The sequence below is a fragment of the Drosophila simulans genome, chromosome 2L (assembly GCF_016746395.2).
Source record: "Drosophila simulans strain w501 chromosome 2L, Prin_Dsim_3.1, whole genome shotgun sequence".
Classification (NCBI taxonomy): domain Eukaryota; kingdom Metazoa; phylum Arthropoda; class Insecta; order Diptera; family Drosophilidae; genus Drosophila; species Drosophila simulans.
Window position 1 is genome coordinate 10,790,073 of NC_052520.2, and position 7,515 is coordinate 10,797,587.

Genomic DNA, 7,515 nt, shown 5'->3' on the forward strand with positions numbered 1-7,515 from the left:
CACCTCGACGCCATCATTGCCATTTGAGCCCAGTGGATTTTTGCTCCTTTTTTGTTGGTTACAAGAATTTCCCAGCGGCATTTCGCGAAATGCAAAAACAACAAGCACGGCAACACAATGGACGGAGTGTAGCGCAAAATGATGAAAAGAAACAAAGGAGGATAGAGATATCTCATTATGGACAAAAGCAGGCCAAACGAGTCCAAAAATAAAATGAAAAAATTATGCAACCGAAACAAAAAACCAAAAAAAAAAAACCCAGCTGGCCTGTTTATCCTCCTCGTCCTTGCAAATCGACATCCGCCCCTTGACCAGTCTGCGTATTTCACGAATTTGTTTACAGCTCTCGACGCGGAGATCCTTGCTTTGAGGTCCTGCGAAACACGCGTGCCGAAAATAATCAAAATATAATAAGCAGACTCTTCAAGGCGCTGCCAAATGAGGCATGTAATAATTTTTGCCCTGCCCGAATTCCCAGTCCCTTTCCACTGGACGTAAGATAAGATTTATGGTGCGTAGTTTTGTGCTCTGATTGCGAGGTAGTCGGGGTATGTTGTTTCATTTATTTAGCAAAAAATATTACACATGTATTTATGCAAGACCAATGAATTATAATTACATCTACACTAATAATTAGTATGCAAATTTGCATTCGAAACTCATACCAATTAAAAGGGCGATGGTTAGTTCGTTTGGCTGTAATTTAATAATGAATATATTAAATATATATTAATAAATATATCTTTGTTTTGTTGTTTAAATGTATTTTAACAATATCACACTGATTTGCAAAAAGGCTGATATCTGTTCATCTTCGTATTACTTTTGCGTTTTAAACTTCTGCACGGTATCTGTTATTCGGTAGACTCGATTTTCGGACCAGCCCCGCGTCAAATTAAGCAATTTCCAACTCAGTTATGGAAGTTACATTTTTACGAGTAGTTCACAAACAATTCTATCCACTCGGATTTTTTTCATTTATTCGTTTGCTCTTGGCTTTGCCAGCTTAATAGGCTTTGCACACTTTTAGGTTATCTTCAGTCAGTCAGTAAGCCGGCTTACTGAAGGATTTCATGGGGTTTTCCCCGACATTTCTCTATAACTCGGCCCTTAGTGCCATACAATGTGGGGAGCAACAGCAACAGCCATTGGCATCTGCCTACAGTTATGCAAATTACTTGCGGGAAAATTTCGCTTGAGTAACTTCCACGTCTTGTCTGCGCCACAAGGTGGTCAGTTGAAAATTGCGAACGGAAGGATAGGCTTGGAAATTCGTCCTTGGGAAATGTAGGAAACGGGGGCCTAGAATGCGTGCACCTAGTTTGCCTTAATTTCCGCTTTATTCGGCAAATATATACATATATGTTGCCGGTCGAGTGCTTTTTAATAAGTTAGTTGCCCGACATTCACGCTGCTCTGTTTTCATCTCGTCGCTCTGTGTGCTCTCGCATAATTAAAAATGTACACACGTGCGCTCACAAGGAGACCACGTGTTAGGGTGGCTGGTGGGTGGTGGGTGGGTGGTATCCTTGTGGCTTACCTGCGGTAAAGGATGATAGGGTAAGATAGGGGGTGGATGGAGTCCGGACTCCGGACAGGTTATATTTACTTGCCGCCCAGCTGCCTCGCTGAAAGTTAAAATACAAAAACCTGCGCATCATCATTGTTGCTCGGGGCGTATACTTAATACTCAGCAGCGGAAACCAGGAGATGAAGTCGTCGAGTAAGCTGAAGAGCTCACGCGGAAAGTTTTTGTTAAGGAAATAAATGGCAGCTCGTAACATAAGACAGACTTAATAAAAACGTAGTGGTAGTAATCTTAACTATTGGAAATTTAACACGAACGTGAAAAGTGTTCCATTTATAATTAAAACCAATGCTCAGATTACTTAATTATCCATTTCTTATTAACTAAATTTCATTAAATTCCATTTTGAATTAAGCCGTTCAGTTAGCCATGGAATTGCAATGGCTATCATAACTAAATGCATAAAACACATGTTGCGCATCTAATGTTCAATTCAACAGAAAAAATTCGTTGGGAAATTGAGTAAAATTAAAATCAAAAGCGCACAAATAGCTACCCAATATGTTTGACAAACATTTGGATTCAACGATGGAAAAAACGAAATTTGGAATATATGAAGGTATGCGAAACTCACTGCGCGAATGATAAAAACTAACGAATTTTTTATGAAACATGCTGCTGTGTTCTTTTTTATGAACACTGGATAGTAGATAGTATTTTTTTTGTGAAAATCCGGGTAAACTTTTTTTTTTGGTGCTTAATTGGAGAAGTCTGCCTTCGCGTAGCCGGCTGCTGTTTTGAGGGTTTTCTGAATTTCTGGCTGAAAATCAATTAAAATCGTTATTCAATAATTGCTTGCATGCAAAACCAGTTGCAGAAACAAATGCCATTAATTAATTTTAATTCTAGCTGGCTGGTTGACATGCCGTTGGATTTCGGGTGGCTGATTTACCAATTGAAAGTTCATTTCAGCTGTCATTTGGCGGTTAATTGTGAAAACTTGATTAACATCGGTTAATTGACAGTTTGGAAACGGTTAAATAATTGTATTTTTCATCGTTTTAATTAATCAAATTCGTAAAACAGCTGTTATAATCGATTTAATTAACAACTTGCTCATTTTAGGTTTTTTAATTAATATAATGGGATGTGGTTTTTTTGTCTTTTAAATAAATAATAAAGACCAGAATTCTTGAGTAATTCGTGCGACATATGTTTTTCGAAACACTCAAGGACTTCACTTAGTTCCCAGGATCCATTCAAGGTGAACCATTTCTCGTTTGGCTTCTCCACTGCTGGCAATTAAATATTTTTGCCGCAGTTTAATTAAATGCACGGGTTTTGATGGCTTAAGAGGCCCATAGAAATATTTTTGGCAGCTGTCAACTGGGCCACTAAAAGCGCGCATGGGCTTTTCATTACGAGGCGGGAAACCTTGAAAGTGTTGAGTGCGGATTTAGCAGCTAACCGTGGCGCTGCCACGCCCACACCACCCCACCCATCCATAATCCATGGGGGTGTGTGTGTGTGTGTGGGCGTGGCCGGTCAGCACTTACCACCGAAGCTGATTGTGCGTGACAAATTTCGAGTCAGCAGTTTGGCATTTTAACGCACTCGCACTGAAAACTGAAAACTGAAAACTGAAAACCAAAGTTCGGATCTCCATAAACTTGGAGCTTAGGCCCATCAACTCTGCGTATATGGCCAAAAACGCCATTGCCCCGCCCCCCGCTTTTTGGCCAACATTTCCCGACATAGCCAACTCAATTAGCGCTCGCACAAGCTTTTAGCCAAACTCAGTTATTATTGCCCATGGTGTTGAAATAAAATGTTCGCTTGGACTGCAACAAAATGCATTTGAATTAGCGAGCGCATTACGCACCCTGCACTGCGCTTAAATATTAATATTTGAAAATACGCAATTTACTGCTCTATGTTATTGTTTATTTTGCAATAATATCGATAGCTTGCGAAAACAGGGAGAATTATCCGATCAGACTGATAGATGGCACCTCAAATGGCATTTATTTTTTGGTCAAATTATAGTTTGTTTGTTTAAGCAAAAATTGAAGTTCTACAAGATCTTAAAGCATACAATTATCGTAGGAAGCATGCTCATTAGCAACATAGTTTATATATATAGATAATAACAAGTGTAGTGCCAAGTGTTTGGTTAAGATCTCGATTTTCCAGCAATTTCCGGTTAAATATATCTCTTCTGAATATTGCATTAATCGATTTTCATGCCATTCTTCGCCTCGCTCTTGCTTGCCAAGCAGACTCCAAGACATAAAGCACAAAACGTGCCTTAAAGTATGCCAGGCATTTTAATTAAAACTCGTTTCTGCCTTTGCCCATTTTACCGTCTTGCCCCCCGCCCCCCATTGGCCCTCCCCCAAAAAATGGTAGCAACCGTTATTCCAGCTTTTGCTTTACCTCAACTTAATGGCAGCTGCTGTCGTGCTTGATTACCCAAGTGCCACGCCTCTTCCGCCCATCCACCAGCCCGCCCCATCCCGCGCCGTGCAGCACTTGAAAACTTTTACGCTTGTCATGTGCAACATGTCCAACTATGCCGTACCCGTCCATCTCCTCCAGCTGCTCCTCCGCTCATCCTGGCTGTCCTGGGTGTCCTGCAGCCTAAAGGCAACAAATCGAGCACAGTGCACATGTAGCTGCTCAACGGAAATGAAAAATCAAGTAGAACAACTCATAATGGCAGAGGTCTGGTTGACGGCGAATCAGGGTTGCAAATGGATAAATCGGGATTATTAGCCATCAGGATGTTCTTGGAATCGGAGTGAGAAATCTAAAAAAATATACAAAGAGATTTAAGATCAAAAAGTAAAAGTATGAAACTATTTCAGTTGAATCCTTTATTTTTCATATCTTACTTTTAGATACATTTATGGGTGATGAACTCTAAGCTCTGAAATCCTGACTGCTCTGGCTCACCTTCAACTTCGTTTCCGACCTCTGCAGCCCTGAAGAGCAACTCTTCCGTCGGCTGTGGCAATTTTCTTGAACATTTTTTCGAATGCCTGCTCCTTGTTGCTTCTCCACTGGCATCGTCCACTTGGCAGCGTCGCAATTGTCTGTTATGTGGCACTCAATTACACTTTCGTTGTCACTAAAACATCTTGCTGTGCAAGGAGCAAAGGAGCAGGAGCTGGAGCAGGAGCTGTAGATGGAACTGGATATGGAGATGGAGCTGAAGCTGAAGCTGGAAAGGAAGGCAAAGAAAAGCTTTGCATACATGTGTGATTGTGTCCCGGCTTTGACACTTGAAGTGAAGAACTTTGCCGAGCAGGATTCATGCGTCTAGTTAGCCTAGCACTCCTGCTGCTCGAGTGTGCGAAGCTTGACATCCAATAAAGATTACCGACGATTGTTAAACACAAATTGCGCTCAATGATGAGTTATCTGGCGCAAGGATAGACCAAATTCCCCCCAACAATCGTACCTTTTTGTGGCCCAGCAAATCAGCTTTGCAAGCCGACGTCCTTGGAAGCCATAAGGTATGCCACTGTGCAGCATCTTTTGCCATCCGGCGACTGGCAAAGTTACGAGGCCACCTTTCTGACGAACTTGTCAAATGAATTCCGAGTGTGTGTGTGGGTGGGTGGGTTGTGGGGGAATTATCAGAAAATGAAATTTAAAACGTTTTTGTGTTTGCCAGTCGACAAGGCAAGTTTATTGTACTTTGTACTTGGGGGTTATGGCATGATGTATTCGTGCCACGGCATGTAATTCATCAGCCGGCGAGATGAATGAGTCGTATTCATATATATTCACATTCATATATATTCACATATACAGTCGATGGGTATTACTATCACTTTTTCTGTCGCCGGATTTTTATGGCATACTTCGCGACAAAGTTTACATTTTCAATTTATAATGATTGCACAGCTCTCATATCTGTGTTTGCAGCACGTTTTTGGCTTTATTCGTTGTATTCAGGTGATTCCCCCACCTACATATGTATTGGTATCAAAAAATCTGGAATTTCCACTTGTGCAAATGGAATTGAATGAGTCCGCCACTCGTATGTTCATTAGACGTGGCTGCCAGCAAATTTCGTTCTTTTATTTCGAACCCCATCTGTGTCAATCTCGATCCATTGTTCCTCTTGTTCATTACGAAGCTCGATGCTGGAACAATATGAGCAGCCACAAGGAAACTGGCTCTGTTTTTGTCCTTTCCAGCTGACTTGGCCAAATCGCAAATAGATTTTTGGTTTGTTTATGCATTCTGCTTAGACGTATCGAGTCAGGCAAATGTTTTTTTTTTTCAACAACCAGATAGATAGACAAATAAATTCATATGACTGAGCAGCTAGGTGAAGTGCTGGCATTTCAAGCAAGCAGAAAGCCTCATTGAAATCCTTTATCAGATTTTGATTATGTTTGGCATATAGATAAACACTCAACGGAAACACCTGAAAATTATTGAAACGAAAGCTTCAATGGTTGTCCATGTTACTTCAAATAAATTTGATTGGCATGTGTAAGAAACACTCTCTGGTTTATTTGAAATACTCCACTGCCAATTTTGTTTAGTGGTTTTTGTGGAATGTACTCAGCGCTGGAAGTAAATTATAAAATACGATTAAGTCGTTTCGTGGAAATAACATTTTTGGCCTGCACGTGTAAAGTTAACCACCATAAATGCATATTTTTGATACAATTTTTGTGTAGGCAATAATTTGTGAATTTTACGCAGTTAACTTTAGAAATTGTTTAGCTATTTGTCTTGCTGCTGCTTTTAATTAACAGAAAATGTCATAAAGCCATAGCTTATTTTATGCGACAGACCCTTTTGGCCACTAAATGCGAAATGTTTCGCATCACATTTGAAGCATGTCCTCTGGCGAATCCTTTATATATTTGGCACAGGAGTAACAAGAGCTCTCGCATTATCCCCTCGTTAGTTTTGCGACGCCTGTGGGGCAGTATTGTCGTGGCCATTACTTTAATTAAATTATATTTGTATGGCCACAACGTCAATCGTAAAACCAATACGCCTAATGCATCTGTCAACACAAAAACTCACTGCGAATGTGTGTGTGTTGGATTCTCAAAAGCAAAATCACGTACTTAAAGGCAATAAGCGTTTTTATAACCTGCCTCAAAAGCAAAAACCGAAGGCGCAGGCAAAATATTTATAAAGCTCAACCGCAAGAAAGGCGAATACAAAATGAAAAAAAAAAACTCACACAGCAGCCAACGCAAACACACATTTCTATTAAAACGCAAATTTCAACAGATTAACACACAGACCACCGGATGCGGAAATTCGCATCGAGGAGAGGAGACGCCGCGCGTGTCATTCGCCGTGTAACAATTTGAAACTTTTATGGAGTTTCTGCGTTCAACCAAAAGCAAAAAAAAAAAAACGAGGAAAGGAAAAAACAGGCAGAAAAAAAAGTCTATCGATGGTCGGCGGACAAGTTTAAGAACACGTTAAACTTTTTACGACTTTCGTAGATGAGGATTTTGTGGGCCAAAATGTATGCGTAACTTTTCCAGCGTGAAGATAATGCAGTCGGGAGTCGAGAAGAAGGCATAATGGAATTTAAGGCAACAGCTGCCACTAATTAACCTGGCCATTTGGAGCTCAATGCCGCCGCTTTGTATTAGTTAAAAACTCATAAAAATTACCGGCTGATTGAAAATGCTTTTTTGTTTTTACCAAAGCCAAGAAGGATTTAAGCCGCTCAAACTTCATTGCATATTTATGGGCGCTAGTCCCCGCGCACACATACACACACACACACACACACACAGGGGTTTTGCCGCTTTTTAAATATTTAAATTCTAGCTAGCGTGTGGGAAACCAAACAGAAGACTGTGGCGCACATCTGGCATAAATAAATAGACCGACTTGACTGACTGTCCCATTTTGGCAAGTCGAAAAGGTGAAAGACAATGGTGGCTTCCAAGCGGTAGAAATCCGTTTAAATTGAGCGTGAAATAAAGTTTGGG